The sequence below is a fragment of the Corella eumyota genome, chromosome 6 (assembly GCF_963082875.1).
Source record: "Corella eumyota chromosome 6, kaCorEumy4.1, whole genome shotgun sequence".
NCBI lineage: Eukaryota > Metazoa > Chordata > Ascidiacea > Phlebobranchia > Corellidae > Corella > Corella eumyota.
Genome location: NC_137495.1, coordinates 8,989,380 through 9,009,083, shown reverse-complemented (window position 1 = coordinate 9,009,083; position 19,704 = coordinate 8,989,380). Strand labels below are relative to the sequence as shown.

At 31.1% G+C, this 19,704-nt stretch overlaps 9 non-coding genes and 1 pseudogene across 9 annotated transcripts; all 10 read right to left on the bottom strand.

The window, feature by feature from the left end:
- Positions 1-304: 304 nt before the first annotated feature.
- Positions 305-421, bottom strand: LOC145757681 (U5 spliceosomal RNA). Its single transcript, XR_014285706.1, has one exon. It is a non-coding gene; the product is annotated as a U5 spliceosomal RNA (small nuclear RNA).
- Positions 422-582: 161 nt separating this feature from the next.
- LOC145757669 (U5 spliceosomal RNA) lies at positions 583-698 on the bottom strand. The gene has a single exon (XR_014285694.1). It is a non-coding gene; the product is annotated as a U5 spliceosomal RNA (small nuclear RNA).
- A 623-nt stretch (positions 699-1,321) lies between these two features.
- LOC145757684 (U5 spliceosomal RNA) lies at positions 1,322-1,424 on the bottom strand (annotated as a pseudogene).
- Positions 1,425-1,586: 162 nt separating this feature from the next.
- LOC145757654 (U5 spliceosomal RNA) lies at positions 1,587-1,702 on the bottom strand. The gene has a single exon (XR_014285680.1). It is a non-coding gene; the product is annotated as a U5 spliceosomal RNA (small nuclear RNA).
- Positions 1,703-1,864: 162 nt separating this feature from the next.
- LOC145757667 (U5 spliceosomal RNA) lies at positions 1,865-1,980 on the bottom strand. Its single transcript, XR_014285692.1, has one exon. It is a non-coding gene; the product is annotated as a U5 spliceosomal RNA (small nuclear RNA).
- A 162-nt stretch (positions 1,981-2,142) lies between these two features.
- On the bottom strand, positions 2,143-2,258 carry LOC145757623 (U5 spliceosomal RNA). The gene has a single exon (XR_014285653.1). It is a non-coding gene; the product is annotated as a U5 spliceosomal RNA (small nuclear RNA).
- A 162-nt stretch (positions 2,259-2,420) lies between these two features.
- Positions 2,421-2,536, bottom strand: LOC145757622 (U5 spliceosomal RNA). Its single transcript, XR_014285652.1, has one exon. It is a non-coding gene; the product is annotated as a U5 spliceosomal RNA (small nuclear RNA).
- Positions 2,537-2,693: 157 nt separating this feature from the next.
- On the bottom strand, positions 2,694-2,809 carry LOC145757683 (U5 spliceosomal RNA). The gene has a single exon (XR_014285707.1). It is a non-coding gene; the product is annotated as a U5 spliceosomal RNA (small nuclear RNA).
- Positions 2,810-3,417: 608 nt separating this feature from the next.
- Positions 3,418-3,534, bottom strand: LOC145757670 (U5 spliceosomal RNA). The gene has a single exon (XR_014285695.1). It is a non-coding gene; the product is annotated as a U5 spliceosomal RNA (small nuclear RNA).
- Positions 3,535-3,693: 159 nt separating this feature from the next.
- LOC145757675 (U5 spliceosomal RNA) lies at positions 3,694-3,809 on the bottom strand. The gene has a single exon (XR_014285700.1). It is a non-coding gene; the product is annotated as a U5 spliceosomal RNA (small nuclear RNA).
- Between the last annotated feature and the right edge of the window lie 15,895 nt (positions 3,810-19,704).

Sequence of the window (19,704 nt, the reverse complement as noted above, 5' to 3'; positions counted from 1 at the left end):
ATAAAAAAATATTTCAGAAATTACACTCTTGTTTCAATTTGTCACTTAGAATATAGTGCAATTCAACATCAATTCTATCCACAAATGTCTTTGGTTAAGGCAAAGATTTACACGATTTGTATAATAAAGGTAAAAAAATAAATATAGAACAAAAGCACTTTTCAGTTCAACAATTTTCGCTTTCTAAAAAACTCAAGTTTAAAAATGTTCTGCAAATTTACTTTATTTCTAAAAATTGCTTGTTGATTACATTAAAAAATACAAAATAATGCAGTAATCAATAGAAATGAATTTTAGGTAAAATCGCCTACTAATAAAAGTAGGCCTTTTCAAAAACAAAATTAACTCAAAAATACTCTTATTCACAGAAATCTTTAGTAAAAGGCGAAAATTTACTCGATATGAATAAATGTCAGAGTAAAATAGCTTTATTGAAACTGAGCTATATTTCGCAATTAAATAAATTAATTTGTGGTGTTTGTTATCAGTTGTAGATTGAAAAATTTATATCTATTATATTTTATTAACAAAAATTTAAATCACAAAAATAATTCAACATGCCTTAAAAATTTGGGGGAAATCGCCTACTAATAAAAGTATGACATTCAAAAACAAAATTAACTCAAAAATACTCCTATCCATGGAAATCTTTAGTAAAAGGCGAAAGATTTACTCGATATGAATAAAATTCAGAGTAAAATAGCTTTATTGAAACTGAACTATATTTCGCAATTAAATAAATTAATTTGTAGTGTTTGTTATCAGTTATAAATTAAAACAGATACACTTATTACACTTCACTAACAAAAATTAAAATAACAATATAATTTTAATAAATTTCAAAAAAAAAGTTTGTTGTAATAAACAGTCAAAGTTTGGCCACTGCATTTTTCAACCTAGATACTCGATTTTATCAGTTTTATTCAAATATTACTAAATTATAAAGACAAGCAATAATATTAAAATTGGTTTTTATTATTTATATAAATCTCAGTTAAAAATAAAAAAATATTACAAAAATTTCACTCTTGTTTCAATTGGTCACTTACAATATAATGTAACTTAAAATCAATCCTATTCACATATATTTGGTTAAGATAAATATTTACATAAATTGCATAATACAGGTAAAAAAAAAACATCTAAAACAAAAACACTTTTCAGTTCAACAATTTTCGCCTCCTAAAAATCTCAAGTTTAAAACTTTTCTTCAAATTTACTTTATTTCTAAAAATTGCTTGTTAATTACATTAATAAATACAAAATAATGCAGTAATCAACAGAAATGAATTTAAATGTAAAATCGCATACTAATAAAAGAAGGCCTTTCAAAAACAAAATTAACTAAATAATAATACTCTTATCCACGGAAAACTTTAGTAAAAGGCAAAAGATTTACTCAATATGAATAAAAGTCAGATTAAAATAGCTTTATTGAGACTGAACTATATTTCGCAATTAAATAAATTAATTTGTGGTGTTTGTTATTAGTTGTAGATTTAAACATTTACACCTATTATATTTCATTAACAAAAACTTAAATAAAAAAAATAATTCGACATGCCTTAAAAATTTAAGGTTAAATCGCCTACTAATAAAAGTATGACATTCAAAAACAAAATTAACTCAAAAATACTCCTATCCATGGAAATCTTTAGTAAAAGGCGAAAGATTTACTCGATATGAATAACAGTCAGAGTAAAATACATTTATTGAAACTAAACTATATTTCGCAATTAAATAAATAAATTTGTGGTGTTTGTTATCAGTTGTAGATTTAAACATTTACACCTATTATATTTCATTAACAAATACTTAAATAAAAAAAATATTTCGACATGCCTTAAAAATTTTAGGTAAAATCGCCTACTAATAAAAGTATGACATTCAAAAACAAAATTAACTCAAAAATACTCCTATCCATGGAAATCTTTAGTAAAAGGCGAAAGATTTACTCAATATGAATAAAAGTCAGAGTAAAATACCTATATTGAAACTGAATTATATTTCGCAATTAAATAAATTAATTTGTGGTGTTTGTTATCAGTTGTAGATTTAAACATTTACACCTATTATATTTCATTAACAAATACTTAAATAAAATAAATAATTCGACATGCCTTAAAAATTTAAGGTAAAATCGCCTACTAATAAAAGTATGACATTCAAAAACAAAATTAACTCAAAAATACTCCTATCCATGGAAATCTTTAGTAAAAGGCGAAAGATTTACTCGATATGAATAAAAGTCAGAGTAAAATACCTTTATTGAAACTGAACTATATTTCGCAATTAAATAAATTAATTTGTGGTGTTTGTTATCAGTTGTAGATTTAAACATTTACACCTATTATATTTCATTAACAAATACTTAAATAAAAAAAATAATTCGACATGCCTTAAAAATTTAAGGTAAAATCGCCTACTAATAAAAGTATGACATTCAAAAACAAAATTAACTCAAAAATACTCCTATCCATGGAAATCTTTAGTAAAAGGCGAAAGATTTACTCGATATGAATAAAAGTCAGAGTAAAATAGCTTTATTGAAACTGAGCTATATTTCGCAATTAAATAAATATGTGGTGTTTGTTATCAGTTGTAGATTGAAACAAATACACCTATAATATTTCATTAACAAAAATTTAAATCACAAAAATAATTCAACATGCCTTAAAAATTTGGGGGAAATCGCCTACTAATAAAAGTATGACATTCAAAAACAAAATTAACTCAAAAATAATCCTATCCATGGAAATCTTTAGAAAAAGGCGAAAGATTTACTCGATATAAATAAAAGTCAAAGTAAAACACCTTTATTGAAACTGAACTATATTTCACAATTAAATAAATTAATTTGTAGTGTTTGTGATCAGTTATAAATTAAAACAGATACACTTATAACACTTCACTAACAAAAACTCAAATAACAATATAATTTTAACAAATTTCAAGAAAAAAGTTTGTTGTTATAAACAGTCAAAGTTTGGCCACTGCAATTTTTAACCTAGATACTCGATTTTATCAGTTTTATTCAAATATTACTAAATTATAAAGACTAGCAATAATATTTAAATAGATATTTATTATTTATATAAATCTGAGTTAAAAATAAAAAAATATTTCAGAAATTACACTCTTGTTTCAGTTGGTCACTTAAAATATAGTGCAATTCAACATCAATCCTATTCACAGATGTCTTTGGTTAAGGCAAAGATTTACACAATTTGTATAATAAAGGTAAAAAAATAAATATAGAACAAAAGCACTTTTTATTTCAACAATTTTCGCTTTCTAAAAAATTCAAGTTTAAAAATTTTCTGCAAATTTACTTTATTTCTAAAAATTGCTTGTTGATTACATTAAAAAATACAAAATAATGCAGTAATCAATAGAAATGAATTTTTAGGTAAAATCGCCTACTAATAAAAGTAGACCTTTTCAAAAACAATATTAACTCAAAAATACTCTTATCCACAGAAATCTTTAGTAAAAGGCGAAAGTTTTACTCGATATGAATAAATGTCAGAGTAAAATAGCTTTATTGAAACTGAGCTATATTTCGCAATTAAATAAATTAATTTGTGGTGTTTGTTATCAGTTGTAGATTGAAACATTTACACCTATATTTCATTAACAAATACTTAAATAAAAAAAATAATTCGACATGCCTTAAAAATTTAAGGTAAAATCGCCTACTAATAAAAGTATGACATTCAAAAACAAAATTAACTCAAAAATACTCCTATCCATGGAAATCTTTAGTAAAAGGCAAAAGATTTACTTGATATGAATAAAAGTCAGAGTAAAATACCTTTATTGAAACTGAACTATATTTCGCAATTAAATAAATTAATTTGTGGTGTTTGTTATCAGTTGTAGATTTAAACATTTACACCTATTATATTTCATTAACAAAAACTTAAATAAAAAAAATAATTCGACATCCCTTAAAAATTTAAGGTAAAATCGCCTACTAATAAAAGTATGACATTCAAAAACAAAATTAACTCAAAAATAATACTCTTATCCATGGGTATAATAATTCTCATCATAGGCGCCAGAATTTCTAAATTTTGCAATTGGATTGGCTAATCGTAATTATAAGCGCCAAAATTTTTAAATTTTGCAATTGGGTGGGCTAATTTTAATCATAGGCGTCAGAATTTTCAATTTTTGCAATTGGGTGAGCTAATCCTAAGAGCCAGAATTTTTTAATTTTGCAATTGTGTGGGCTAATTCTAATCATACGCGCCAGAATTTCCAAATTTTGCAATTGGATGAGCTAATTTTTATCATAGACGCCAGAATTTTCAATTTTTGCAATTAGGTGAGCTAATCCTAATCATAAGCGCCAGAATTTACAATTTTTGCAATTGGGTGGTCTAATCCTAATCTTAGAGCCAGAATTTTTAAATTTTGCAATTGGATGGGCTAATTTTTATCATAGGCGCCAGAATTTTTAATTTTTGCAATTGGGTGGGCTAATCCTACACTGTTAGAAAAAGTACATACAAAATGACTGGAGTCTAGAGTACGTACACCTACCGTAAAATATATTACACGCAAAAGACATGTAAAATGTTTTACCTACTTGGTGGTAAACATTACTTTGGAACAGTAAAATTTTACGTGTACCATGTAAAAATTTCACGTAATTTTACATGGTACACGTACAATTTTTTACCGGTAAAACTATAGTAAAATTTTCCGCAGAATTACTACCGCACAAAAAAAAATTTTATTTTGTGAAATTTAATAAAAAACGAAAAAACACTGTAATAACGGCACACATACACAAAGTACATATTTAAAAGAAACACTTCGGAAATTTAATCACACTGTAGAAATCTTGATCAATCTAAAAAGAATAAATCCCTTTAAAAATTATAGTCTGCAAATTGGTCTCACCATACAACAAACTATAAAATGCAGGTGTGGTGTAAGATTTGGTCTAATTGTTTAAAGACCTGAGTTTGATACATAATTTACATTTGTCCTGTTGACCTTGAGTAAATTATCACATATCCTAAAAAAAACTTAAAAAACTACCAGGTTCAGAGTAATAAAGGTTAACCTTTTCCTAAGCTGTAAAACCTGTCCACAACAATATAAAAAAAACAAACCTCTGCAAGTTATTTTTCATTGAAAGCAGCCTGGTTTATTTTTAACTTCCGGGCAAGGCCTAACACCTTTGGGTGTGCGTCTTCACCCCTCATTTTTTTAGGCGATTTCGAACCTGGTACATTTATACCAATGAAATACCTGCAACACAGTAACATTAAATACATTATAATGGACTAAAAACATTTTTTAACTATACCTTTAAACAAATTCCATTGTTGCCACAGCTTTTGCGGGGTATTCCATGTTGAAGACATAATAACAGCAAAAAAGGTAAAGCAAGCCCACAAAAAAATCATTAAAAGACTCAACAATCTTTTTTTCGACAGAAACTTTTAAATCAGTTGAAGAAGACATCGAGTCACCTAAATTATAACAAACAACAAATTTTAAACCATATTGAAAATCTTTTCAAAAAGCAAAATTTTTAAAAAGCAAAAAAATATTTGCATTTTATTTACCTAAAACAACTAAAAATGGAGATGCGGGTAACTTCTCAGTTATTGTAGATTGAAGTGTTTCTGACTATAAAAATATAAATAACAATAAATATATTTATTACCCAGTTTGAAAATAGCCATGCAACTACATACAAAACTAATATGAAAAAAAATTACCGGAAAGCATTTTGCTATTTCGGCACTTTCCTCATTAAAATAAGCAGCTAGAAGTTGAATAACACCCTTTGTTTTTGGTGTATTATCGCCGAGCCTCTTGCTTTCTTCTCGCATGTTGCTAATAATTTTTGCCACTGAAACTTTTTTACTTGGCTTTAAGGTCCTTTAAAAAAACACTTAATTAATATAACGAAAGGCACCTAATTAATATAAAAAAATGCAAGAATGTTTTACTTACTGATATATCTGAAGGCTTCTTCTTATCATATCTGAAAGACCACTTTTTATGTCTTCCACACCCATAAGTATCTCATAGTGTTGAAAAAGACATTCCAAAGTAGCTAAAAATGGCCATTTTTTTAAAACTTCTTCAATAACTCCACCATGATTTAGGCATTCCCTCTGATTTGAAAATGTATCTTTCATAAGGCTTATGGCCTTGTTCATGTTTCGGCTGCCTTTTGCTTTTTGGTACTCTTGCTGAAGCCATAAAATTGCTTCATTTAGCTGATCAATTTCCATATTACCTCGATTTGGATGCCAATTTATGCATGCATAAGGGCGCTTCTTTGGACTTCTTTTGACATTGCTTGCAATGCTTTTCATTTGACCAAGCCTTCTTTTCTTCCTGACTAAGTTTTCACATCGATTCTTTAATTGGAGATATAAAGATCCACAACCACTGCCTACTTTGTTGCCTTCCACAGAGTCGCTAAGAGAATTTTCATACTTCATCACTAACTCATTAGCAATGTTACTAAGAATTTTTGTCCCAGGTCTAGAAGTTGCCTAAAAAAAATAATAAAATAACAAAAAATAAGACACTGCAAAAAACAGAATTTGATAAAAAATATAAACACTACCTTTAAAACTTCATCAATTGTCTTATGTATTAGCTCTTTTCGTAAAAAGACACTTAAAACCTCCCCACTTTCCAAAGTTGTTGTTAGCAAGGGAGAAAATAAATCCCAAGGAACTTTTATTGTTTGTGGCCTAGGCATTTCCACAGAACTCTCATTAGAACTTTGTCTGCTACTGCTACTTTCAGTGTAGGAGGACCAAACTGGGTCTGTAGTGTCTGATGCACAGGAATCAATACCTACTAAAATTACAAATTGCTTAAAAAATACTACAAGTAACACAAAAAAAAATATATATATATATAAAATACTAACTAGTAGCCGGTTTTCTGCGGCCCATAACTTGGTCATCCTTAATATTTTTTAAAAGCCATCTCTTTTGAATTTCAGTTAAATCTTTTAGATCAGTTTGTTCAAGCATTGCAAAGTCTTTTTTTGAAACAACACCTAAACTCTTTAGGTGTTCAGCACATTTTGTTAAAGCTTCGGTCTCTGCTAATCCAGGCAAAAATTCGACCAAAATTTTTTCAACCATCTGCTCAGTTTCTGTCATTGTAATAATATTACTCAATACTTTTATTATTGTAAAAACCTAAAATGGATGAAACACAAGATTATACATGGGACAAAATAATAGCTAAAATATATGTTGCTTTAAAACAAAAACAACGTCATCATTAATTGAATATGGAAACAATGGAAATGGGTTATACATATAATCAATACACACACATATACATGTACTACTATCATACTGATCATAATAATTAGAATCAATTTTAAATACCCCATAATTAGGGTGGAAACTTCCAAAGCGTTTTTGCACAACAAAATGAAGTTTTGAACAATGAACAAACATTGTGATAATTTTTCCAAGATGCAAATCATAACCTTCTTTGCTTAAAACAATGGCCATATCAGTCAAATACTGAATACCTCTAAATGTAGCCTTCGTTAGAAACACGCATTTTGAATAATCAAAACCATCTCTACATAGCACATCAGCAATAGTTCTGGAAGAGCATGTACTGTCATCAGACTTTATTAAAAGTTCAGGTGGAAAAAGAGGCTTTTCCAACAAACATGCCTGGCGCAACTGATGGTTATTTGCTAGTGTGTGACAAACATTAATAAAATTTTGAGTTCGTCGAATTACACTTTTAAAGTAGGAATGCTTACTTTCAAAACGCAAAGTAGAAAAATGAGCAGTGGGGCCAAAGTTTAATATAGCCCATGGGTAATGGCGAATATAGTGATGTTTTGGGCGTAAACGTTTTTTGGGAAAACAAGATGCTCGCTTATGCAAATAGCTATCAATAAGATATTGCAAATGACATATAGTTATGTGATCTACACTCTTAGCAACAACAATTTCTGTTATTGTTCTAAGACGCAAAATCAGTTTCCAAATAGAATCATCAGGGTCTAATATGTTATTATAAAGAAAAAGTGGAAGTAATCTTAAGAGGCAACGATTTTGACTAGCATTGCCAGAAAGTTTTGTAGAGGTAACTGAAAGGGTGGATGGTTTACACAAAATATCTGAATACATATATTTAAACGAGACCAACCGTGCATTTAGAAATTGCATAGTGAACCACCCCACCCTTTTTTAATTAAATTTAAAATGAAAAGCATTGTGTCATACTGAACTACTCCCTCCAAAAAATTATGGGCAAGACAAGGTGGCAACCCTGGAGCACACACATGATAATATTCAAGTTCATTAAAAATACTATTTTTTCTGATGCCTTTATGGGTAAAAATAGGATTGTTATCAGCATTGTTAGAAATATGATGGATAGCAGCATTATAAGTTGTAAGAGTGCGCATTGAATGGCAACATAAACAATTGTTTTCAAAATCTGACCAAGCAAAACTACAAAAACGACATCGATAACGAGAGGTACTAAAGTTGGTTGTAAAGCCTCCCAACCAATGGCTTCCCAAATTGTCTCCGGTTATGCAAAGCAAAGTACCAAAAATATTTGATTTCATACCTATGTCAATGCCCTCAGATTCCAAAATCTTTAAATCATTTACTAAGGGTTGAAATAGGTTAGTAATATTAGCCGAATTCAAATAGTTCTCTTTACATAAAAGTACAAGTTGAAATTTATCAATTTTTGAGCGATTCCGTGGGTATATATTTGCCAAAGTGTAGTAAACACCAAGCACCTTATGCTTACGCTTTGCTGAACCTAATGGATTTACAATTTCAAATGCATCTTGGTACAACACTATTGAGATGGATTTTTGATTTTTTTTAATAATAAATTACTTTTATACACAAGACCATCATGAAAATCATTAAAAATTCCTGACTGATTGGCTGGCAGAGGATTTAAAAATTGATTTCGAACAGATTCATCAGTAAATAATGCTTTTAAAGTATCAATAATAGGCACATACTGAAAAGTAGCTTCTCCAAAAGAAGCATCACCACCAAAATTTAAATACATTGCTATGGGAGCAACATATTTAAAATTTTCCTTAAAGTACTTATCACGACTATAAACTGATCGCAAAGGACCAGTTTTGTGCAGCGAATCGTAATTTGTAAGATTTTTTAGTTGAAACAAGATCGACTCTGTTTCTGGTAGGTCAATGTTATTTAAAACAGTTTGAAGAGTTTGGTAAACACTTTCAGAGTGATTAGCAATCAAATTTTGTACATGGACTATAATATAGTTCAAGGTGTTAGCTGGTATTAAGTAAACATACTGAAGCAAAAAATAGAAATAAGCCAAGTCTCTAGTAAAATCACCAGAATGAGTTGTTACAGTTAAAGTAACAGCTTGTTCATAACTTTTAGTACTAGTGTTATCATCAATATCAATAGGTAAAGGTTCTAAATAACATAAGGATGTTGCTGTGTTTTCTTGTGCTTCAGTTTGAAAGTTATGATGTCTTGAAATATGAGTAGAAAATGATGAAAGAACCTTGTATTTCTTGTTGCAGTTTGTTTCTGGGCATTTAACCTCATATCCATGACGAATATGCATTCTTAAATGCTTTCTTAACAAAGCACGTGAAAAGAATTCTTTCTTGCACACTGAGCAATTAAGCTTAATAATACTAATATCCATCTTATTTAATATCATTACTTACGTCTTTAAACCTAAGATAACTAAAACTTAAAATAAATCCTAAAAACGGATAAGTTACAAAAATTAACGCGCCAACTTGTCTAGAAACTACTTTTTTTCTTTGAACGTTACATCACAAAGGGCGAATATACGACCAATGGAGCGTAACGTCGACCATGCTGCTTTTACTGCGTTTTAGTTGGTAAAAACGATTTTTTTAACACACATTAAATTAAAAATTAAAAACAATAAAGAGTTACTAAAAAATAATTGTTACAAAGTTTAAAAATTTAAATGTCAATTTCAGGCAAAAAATAAACATCGTATCGTGTTTTTGCATTAGAAAGCACCACAAAATACGTTGTTTTGAAAAAAAACCTTTATAGTTGCGTTTTTTTGTTAAGTTTAACATTAGAGATTATAAATAGTTTGTTTAAAACAAAAAATATCATGTTTTTAAAAAAAAAATATGTTAAAAAAATTACTGCAAAATACCGTAAATCTGACTTACAAATGCTCTTCGTAAAAGTTTACGCCGCATTTGTAAGTAAAATGGTAAATTTACTGCATTTTTACAGTAAAAATGATTTACGTAACTGAAATGTAAAATTTTACCATATATTTACATACATTATCGCTGTAAATTTTACTATTTTTTTTAACAGTGTAAACATAAGCGCCAGAATTTCCAAATTTTGCAATTGGGTGGGCTAATCTTAATCATAAGCACAAGAATTTTCAATTTTTGCAATTGGGTGGGCTAATCCTAATCATAAGCGCTAGAAATTCCAAATTTTGCAATTGTGTGGGCTAATTTTTATCATAGTTGCTAGAATTTTCAAATTTTGCAATTGGGTGGCCTAATCTTAATCATAGGCGCCAGATTCTTTAATTTTTTTTTTTTTTTTTATTGGCGCCACAAATTTTAAATTTTGCAATTGGGTATGATAATCCTCATCATAAACGCCAGAATTTCCAAATTTTGCAATTGGATTGGCTAATTGTAATCATAAGCGCCAGAATTTTCTAATTTTGCAATTGGGTGGGCTAATCCTAATCATAAGAGCCAGAATTTTTAAATTTTGCAATTGGGTGGGCTAATCGTAATCATAGGCGACAGAATTTTTAATTTTTGCAGTTGGTTTGGCTAATCCTAATCATAAGAGCCAGAATTTTTAAATTTTGCAATTGGGTATGATAATCCTCATCATAGGCGCCAGAATTTTCAAATTTTGCAATTTTGTATGATAATTCTCATCATAAGCGGCAGAATTTCCAAATCTTGCAATTGGATGGGCTAATCGTAATCATAAGCGCCAAAATTTTCAAATTTTGCAATTGGGTGGGCTAATTTTAATCATAAGCGTCAGAATTTTTTATTTTTGCATTTTGGTAGGCTAATTTTTATCATTGGCGCCACAATTTTTAAATTTTGCAATTGGGTATAATAATCCTCATCATAGGCGCCAGAATTTCTAAATTTTGCAATTGGATTGGCTAATCGTAATCATAAGAACCAGAATTTTTAAATTTTGCAATTGGGTGGGCTAATTTTAATCATAGGCGTCAGAATTTTCAATTTTTGCAATTGGGTGGGTTAATCCTAATCATAAGAACCAGAATTTTTAAATTTTGCAATTGGGTGGGCTAATTCTAATCATACGCTCCAGAATTTCCAAATTTTGTAATTGGATGGGCTCATTTTTATCATAGGCGCCAGAATTTTCAATTTTTGCAATTGGGTGGACTAATCCTATGAATAGACGCCAGAATTTTTAAGTTTTGCATTTGGATGGGCTAATTTTTATCATAGACGCCAGAATTTTCAATTTTTGCAATTAGGTGAGCTAATCCTAATCATAGGCGCCAGAATTTACAATTTTTGCAATTGGGTGGTCTAATTCCAATCTTAGAGCCAGAATTTTTAAATTTTGCAATTGGATGGGCTAATTTTTATCATAGGCGCCAGAATTTTCAAATTTTGCAATTGGGTGGGCTAATCCTAATCATAAGCGCCAGAATTTTCAAATGTTGCAATTGGGTGGACTAATCTTAATCATAAGCACAAGAATTTTTAATTTTTGCAATTGGGTGGGCTAATCTTAATCATATGCGCCAAATTTTTTTAATTTTGCAATTGGATGGGCTAATTTTTATCATAGGCGCCAGAATTTTCAAATTTTGCAATTTTGAATGATAATTCTTATCATAAGCGGCAGAATTTCCAAATCTTGCAATTGGATGGGCTAATTGTAATCATAAGCGCCAGAATTTTTAAATTTTGCAATTGGGTGGGCTAATTTTAATCATAAGCGTCAGAAATTTTTATTTTTGCAATTTGGTAGGTTAATTTTTATCATTGGCGCCACAATTTTGAAATTTTGCAATTGGGTATAATTATTCTCATCATAGGCGCCAGAATTTCTAAATTTTGCAATTGGATTGGCTAATCGAAATCTTAAGAGCCAGAATTTTCAAATTTTGCATTTGTGTGGGCTAATTTTAATCATAGGCGTCAGAATTTTCAATTTTTGCAATTGGGTGGGCTTATCCTAATCATATGAACCAGAATTTTTAAATTTTGCAATTGGGTGGGCTAATTCTAATCATACGCTCCAGAAATACCAAATTTTGCAATTGGATGGGCTAATTTTTATCATAGGCGCCAGAATTTTCAATTTTTGCAATTGGGTGGACTAATCCTAATCCTAGGCGCCAGAATTTTTAAGTTTTGCATTTGGATGGGCTAATTTTTATCATAGACGCCAGAATTTTCAATTTTTGCAATTAGGTGAGCTTATCCTAATCATAGGCGCCAGAATTTACAATTTTTGCAATTGGGTCGTCTAATCCTAATCTTAGAGCCAGAATTTTCAAATTTTGCAATTGGATGGACTAATTTTTATCATAGGCGCCAGAATTTTTAATTTTTGCAATTGGGTGGGCTAATCCTAATCATAAGCGCCAGAATTTCCAAATTTTGCAATTGGGTGGGCTAATCCTAATCATAAGCACAAGAATTTTTAATTTTTGCAATTAGGTGGGCTAATCTTAAACATATGCGCCAAAATTTTTTAATTTTGCAATTGGGTGGGCTAATCTTAATCATAAGCGCGAGAAATTCCAAATTTTGCAATTGTGTTGGCTAATTTTTATCATAGTCGCTAGAATTTTCAAATTTTGCAATTGGGTGGCCTAATCTTAATCATAGGCGCCAGAGTCTTTAATTTTTTTTTTTTTTTTATTGGCGCCACAATTTTTAAATTTTGCAATTGGGTATGATAATCCTCATCATAAGCGCCAGAAATTCCAAATTTTGCAATTGGATTGGCTAATCGTAATCATAAGCGCCAGAATTTTCAAATTTTGCAATTGGGTAGGCTAATTTTTATCATTGGCGTCAGAATTTTCAATTTTTGCAATTTGGTGGGGTAATTTTTATCATAGGTGCCAGAATTTTTAAATTTTGCAATTGGGTGGGCTAATCCTAATCACAAGAGCCAGAATTTTTAAATTTTGCAATTGGGTGTGTGTAATCTTAATCATAAGCCCCAGATTTTTTAATTTTTGCAGTTGGGTGGGCTAATTTTTATCATAGGCGCCGAAATTTTTAAATTTTGCAATTGGGTATGATAATTCTCATCGTAGGCGCTAGAATTTTTAAATTTTGCAATTAGGTGGGCTGATCCTAATCGTAAGCGCTAGAATTTTCAAATTTTGCAATTGAGTGGGCTAATTTTAATCATAGACGTCACAATTATCAATTTTTGCAATTTGGTTGGCTAATTTTAATCATAGGTGCTAGAATTTTAAAAAATTTTAAAATTTACCCAATTGCAAAAATTAAAGACTTTGGCGCCTATGATTAAGATTAGTCCACCCAATTGCAAAATTTGAAAAATCTGACGCCTATGATTAAAATTAGCCCACCCAATTGCAAAATTTGGAAATTCTGGCGCCTATGATTAGGATTTAGCCCACCCAATTGCAAAATTTAAAAATTCCGGCACCTATGATAAAAATTATCCCACCAAATTGCAAAAATTGAAAATTCTGACGTCTATGATTAAAATTAGCCCACCCAAATGCAAAATATGAAAATTCTGACGCTTATGATTAGGATTAGTCCATCCAATTGCAAGATTTTGAGAATTATCATACAAAATTGCAAAATTCAAAAATTTTGACGCCTATGATAAAAATCAGCCCACCCAATTGCAAAAATTAAAAATTCTGGCGCCTATGATTAAGATTATTCCACTCAATTGCAAAATTTGAAAATTCTGGCGCCTATGTTTAGAATTAGCCTACCTAATTGCAAAATTTAAAAATTCTATTGCCTATGATAAAAATTAGCCCACCCATTTGCAAAATTTGGAAATTCGGCCGCCTATGATTAAGATTAGCCCATCCAAATAAAAAATTTGAAAATTCTGGCGCTTATATTTAAGATTAGCCAACCCAATTGCAAAATTTAGAAATTCTGGCGCCTATGATTAAGATTAGGCCACCCAATTGCAAAATTTAAAAATTCTGGCGCCTATGATGATAATTAGCCCACACCATTGCAAAATTTGCGATTACTGGCGCCTACGATTAAGATTAGCCCACCCAATTGCAAAATTTGAAAATTCTGACGCCTATGATTAAAATTAGCCCACCCAATTGCAAAATTTGAAAATACATTGCGCTTATGATTACGATTAGCCCATCCAAATAAAAATTTAGGAAATTCTGCCGCCTATGATTAAGATAATCCCATCCAATTGCAAAATTTGAAAATTGTAGCGCCTATGATAAAAATTAGCCAACACAATTGCAATATTTAAAATTTCTGGCGCTTACGATTAGGATTAGCCCACCTAATTGAAAAATTTGAAAATTCTGGCGCCTATGATGAGAATTATCATACCCAATTGCAAAATTTAAAAATTCTGGTGCCTATGATAAAAATTACCCCACCCAATTACAAAAATTAAAAATGCTGGCGCCTATGATTAAGATTAGGCCATCTAATTGCAAAATTTGAAAACTTTGGCGCCTATGATAAAAATTAGCCAATCCAATTGCAAAATTTAATAATTCAGGCGCCTTTGATAAAAATTAGCCCACCAAATTGCAAAAATTGAAAATTCTGGCGCTTATGATAACGATTAGCCAATCCAATTGCAAAATTTGGAATTTCTGGCGCTAATGATTAGGATTAGCCCACCCAATTGCAAAATTTGAAAATTCTGGCGCCTATGATAAAAATTAGCCCACACAATTGCAAAATTTGGAAATTCTGGCGCTTATGATAACGATTATCCAATCCAATTGCAAAATTTGAAAATTCTGGCGCCTATGATGAGGATTATCATACCCAATTGCAAAATTTGAAAATTCTGGCGCCAATGATAGAAATTAGCCCACCAAATTGCAATAATAAAAAGTTCTGGCGCCTATGAATAATATTAGGCCACCCAATTGCAAAATTTGAAAATTCTAGAGCCTATGATAAAAATTAGCTCACACCATTGCAAAATTTGCGATTACTGGCGCCTACGATTAGGATTAGCCTACTCAATTGAAAAATTTGGAAATTCTGGCGCATATGATTAGGATTAGCCCACCCAAATGCAAAAATTAAAAATTCTGTTGCTTATAATCAAAATTAACCAACCCAATTGTAAAATTTGGAAATTCTGGGGCCTATGATTAAGATTAGCCCATCCAATTGCAAAATTTAAAAATTTTGGCGCATATGATTAGGATTAGCCCACCCAATTGCAAAATTTGAAAATTCTGGCGCCTATGATTAGGATTAGCCCACCCAAATGCAAAATTTCAAAATTATGGCGCCTAAAATAAAAATTAGCCCATCTAATTGCAAAATTTGGAAATTCTGACGCCTATGATTAGGATTAGCCCACCCAATTGCAAAATTTGAAAATTCTGGCGCCTATGATTAGGATTAGCTCACCCAAATGCAAAATTTCAAAATTATGGCGCCTAAAATAAAAATTAGCCCATCTAATTGCAAAATTTGGAAATTCTGACGCCTATGATTAGGATTAGCTCCCCCAATTCCAAAATTTGAAAATTCTGGCGCCTATGATAAAAATTAGATCACACAATTGCAAAATTTGGAATTTTTGGCGCTTATGATTACGAAGAGCCCACCCAATTGCAAAATTTGAAAATTCTGGCGCCTATGATAAAAATTAACCCACACAATTGCAAAATTTGGAATTTCTGGAGCTTATGTTTAGGATTAGCCTACTCCATTGTAAAATTTAAAAATTCGAGCGCCTATGAATAAGATTAGCTTATCCAATGCCAAATTTTAAAAATTTTGGCGCATATGATTAGGATTAGCCCACTCAATTGGAAAATTTGGAAATTCTGGCGCCTATGATTAGGATTAGCCCACCCAATTGCAAAAATTAAAAATTATGGCGCCAATAATAAAAATTAGCCCACCCAATTGCAAAAATTAAAAATTCTGGGGCCTATGATTTAGATTAACCCACCCAATTGCAAAATTTGAAAATTCTGGGGCCTATGATAAAAATTTGCCCACACAATTGCAAAATTTGGAATTTCTTGGGCTTATGATTAGGATTAGCTCACCTAATTGCAAAATTTGGAATTTCTTGGGCTTATGATTAGGATTAGCCCACCCAATTGCAAAATTTGAAAATTCTGGCGCCTATGATTAGGATTAGCCCACCTAATTGCAAAAATTGAAAATTCTGGCGCCTATGATTAAGATTAGCCCAACCAATTGCAAAATTTAAAAATTCTGGCGCCAATAATTAAGATTAACCCACCCAAATGCAAAAATTAAAAACTCTGGCGCCTATGATAAAAATTAGCCCACCCAATTGCAAAATTTGAAAATTCTGGCGCCTATGATAAAAATTAGCCCACACAATTGCAAAATTTGGAAATTCTGGCGCTTATGATAACGATTATCCAATCCAATTGCAAAATTTGAAAATTCTGGCGCCTATGATGAGGATTATCATACCCAATTGCAAAATTTGAAATTTCTGGCGCCAATGATAGAAATTAGCCCACCCAATTGCAACAATTAATAGTTCTGGCGCCTATGAATAATATTAGGCCACCCAATTGCAAAATTTGAAAATTCTAGAGCCTATGATAAAAATTAGCTCACACAATTGCAAAATTCGGAATTTCTGGCGCTTATGATTAGGATTAGCATACCCAATTGCAAAATTTGGAAATTCGAGCGCCTATGATTAAGATTTGCCCATCCAATGACAAAATTTAAAAATTTTGGCGCGTGTGATTAGGATTAGCCCACTCAATTGCAGAATTTAGAAATTCTGGCGCATATGATTAGGATTAGCCCACCCAAATGCAAAAATTAAAAATTCTGTTGCTTATAATCAAAATTAACCAACCCAATTGTAAAATTTGGAAATTCTGGGGCCTATGATTAAGATTAGCCCATACAATTGCAAAATTTAAAAATTTTGGCGCATATGATTAGGATTAGCCCACCCAATTGCAAAATTTGAAAATTCTGGCGCCTATGATTAGGATTAGCCCACCCAAATGCAAAATTATGGCGCCTAAAATAAAAATTAGGCCATCTAATTGCAAAATTTGGAAATTCTGACGCCTATGATTAGGATTAGCCCACCCAATTGCAAAATTTAAAAATTCTGGCGCCTATGATGAGAATTATCCTACCCAATTCCAAAATTTGAAAATTTTGGCGCCTATGATAAAAATTAGTTCACACAATTGCAAAATTTGGAATTTCTGGCGCTTATGATTACGAAGAGCCCACCCAATTGCAAAATTTGAAAATTCTGGCGCCTATGATAAAAATTAACCCACACAATTGCAAAATTTGGAATTTCTGGAGCTTATGTTTAGGATTAGCCTACTCCATTGTAAAATTTAAAAATTCGAGCGCCTATGAATAAGATTAGCCTATCCAATGGCAAATTTTAAAAATTTTGGCGCATATGATTAGGATTAGCCCACTCAATTGGAAAATTTGGAAATTCTGGCGCCTATGATTAAGATTAGCCCACCCAATTGCAAAAATTAAAAATTATGGCGCCAATAATAAAAATTAGCCCACCCAATTGCAAAAATTAAAAATTCTGGGGCCTATGATTTAGATTAACCCACCCAATTGCAAAATTCGAAAATTCTGGGGCCTATGATAAAAATTTGCACACACAATTGCAAAATTTGAAATTTCTGCCGCTTATGATTAGGATTAGCCCACTTAATTGCAAAATTTGGAATTTCTTGGGCTTATGATTAGGATTAGCCCACCCAATTGCAAAATTTGATAATTCTGGCGCCTATGATTAGGATTAGCCCACCTAATTGCAAAAATTGAAAATTCTGGCGCCTATGATTAAGACTAGCCCAACCAATTGCAAAATTTGAAAATTCTGGCGCCAATAATTAGGATTAACCCACCCAAATGCAAAAATTAAAAACTCTGGCGCCTATGATAAAAATTAGCCCACCCAATTGCAAAATTTGAAAATTCTGGCGCCTATGATAAAAATTAGCCCACACAATTGCGAAATTTGGAAATTCTGGCGCTTATGATAACAATTATCTAATCCAATTGCAAAATTTAAAAATTCTGGCGCCTATGATGAGGATTATCATACCCAATTGCAAAATTTGAAAATTCTGGCGCCAATGATAGAAATTAGCCCACCCAATTGCAACAATTAAAAGTTCTGGCGCCTATGAATAATATTAGGCCACCCAATTGCAAAATTTGAAAATTCTAGAGCCTATGATAAAAATTAGCTCACACAATTGCAAAATTCGGAATTTCTGGCGCTTATGATTAAGATTAGCATACCCAATTGCAAAATTTGGAAACTCGAGCGCCTATGATTAAGATTTGCCCATCCAATGACAAAATTTAAAAATTTTGGCGCGTGTGATTAGGATTAGCCCACTCAATTGCAAAATTTGGAAATTCTGGCGCATATGATACCGATTAGCCAATCCAATTACAAAATTTGGAATTTCTGGCGCTAATGATTAGGATTAGCCCACCCAATTGCAAAATTTGAAAATTCTGGCGCCTATGATTAAGATTAGCCCAACCAATTGCAAAAGTTGAAAATTCTGGCGCCAATAATTAGGATTAACCCACCCAAATGCAAAAATTAAAAACTCTGGCGCCTATGATAAAAATTAGCCCACCCAATTGCAAAATTTGAAAATTCTGGCGCCTATGATAAAAATTAGCCCACACAATTGCGAAATTTGGAAATTCTGGCGCTTATGATAACAATTATCTAATCCAATTGCAAAATTTGAAAATTCTGGCGCCTATGATGAGGATTATCATACCCAATTGCAAAATTTGAAAATTCTGGCGCCAATGATAGAAATTAGCCCACCCAATTGCAACAATTAAAAGTTCTGGCGCCTATGAATAATATTAGGCCACCCAATTGCAAAATTTGAAAATTCTAGAGCCTATGATAAAAATTAGCTCACACAATTGCAAAATTCGGAATTTCTGGCGCTTATGATTAAGATTAGCATACCCAATTGCAAAATTTGGAAATTCGAGCGCCTATGATTAAGATTTGCCCATCCAATGACAAAATTTAAAAATTTTGGCGCGTGTGATTAGGATTAGCCCACTCAATTGCAAAATTTGGAAATTCTGGCGCATATGATACCGATTAGCCAATCCAATTGCAAAATTTGGAATTTCTGGCGCTAATGATTAGGATTAGCCCACCCAATTGCAAAATTTGAAAATTCTGGCGCCTATGATAAAAATTAGCCCACACAATTGCAAAATTTGGAAATTCTGGCGCTTATGATAACGATTATCCAATCCAATTGCAAAATTTGAAAATTCTGGCGCCTATGATGAGGATTATCATACCCAATTGCAAAATTTGAAAATTCTGGCGCCAATGATAGAAATTAGCCCACCCAATTGCAATAATTAAAAGTTCTGGCGCCTATGAATAATATTAGGCCACCCAATTGCAA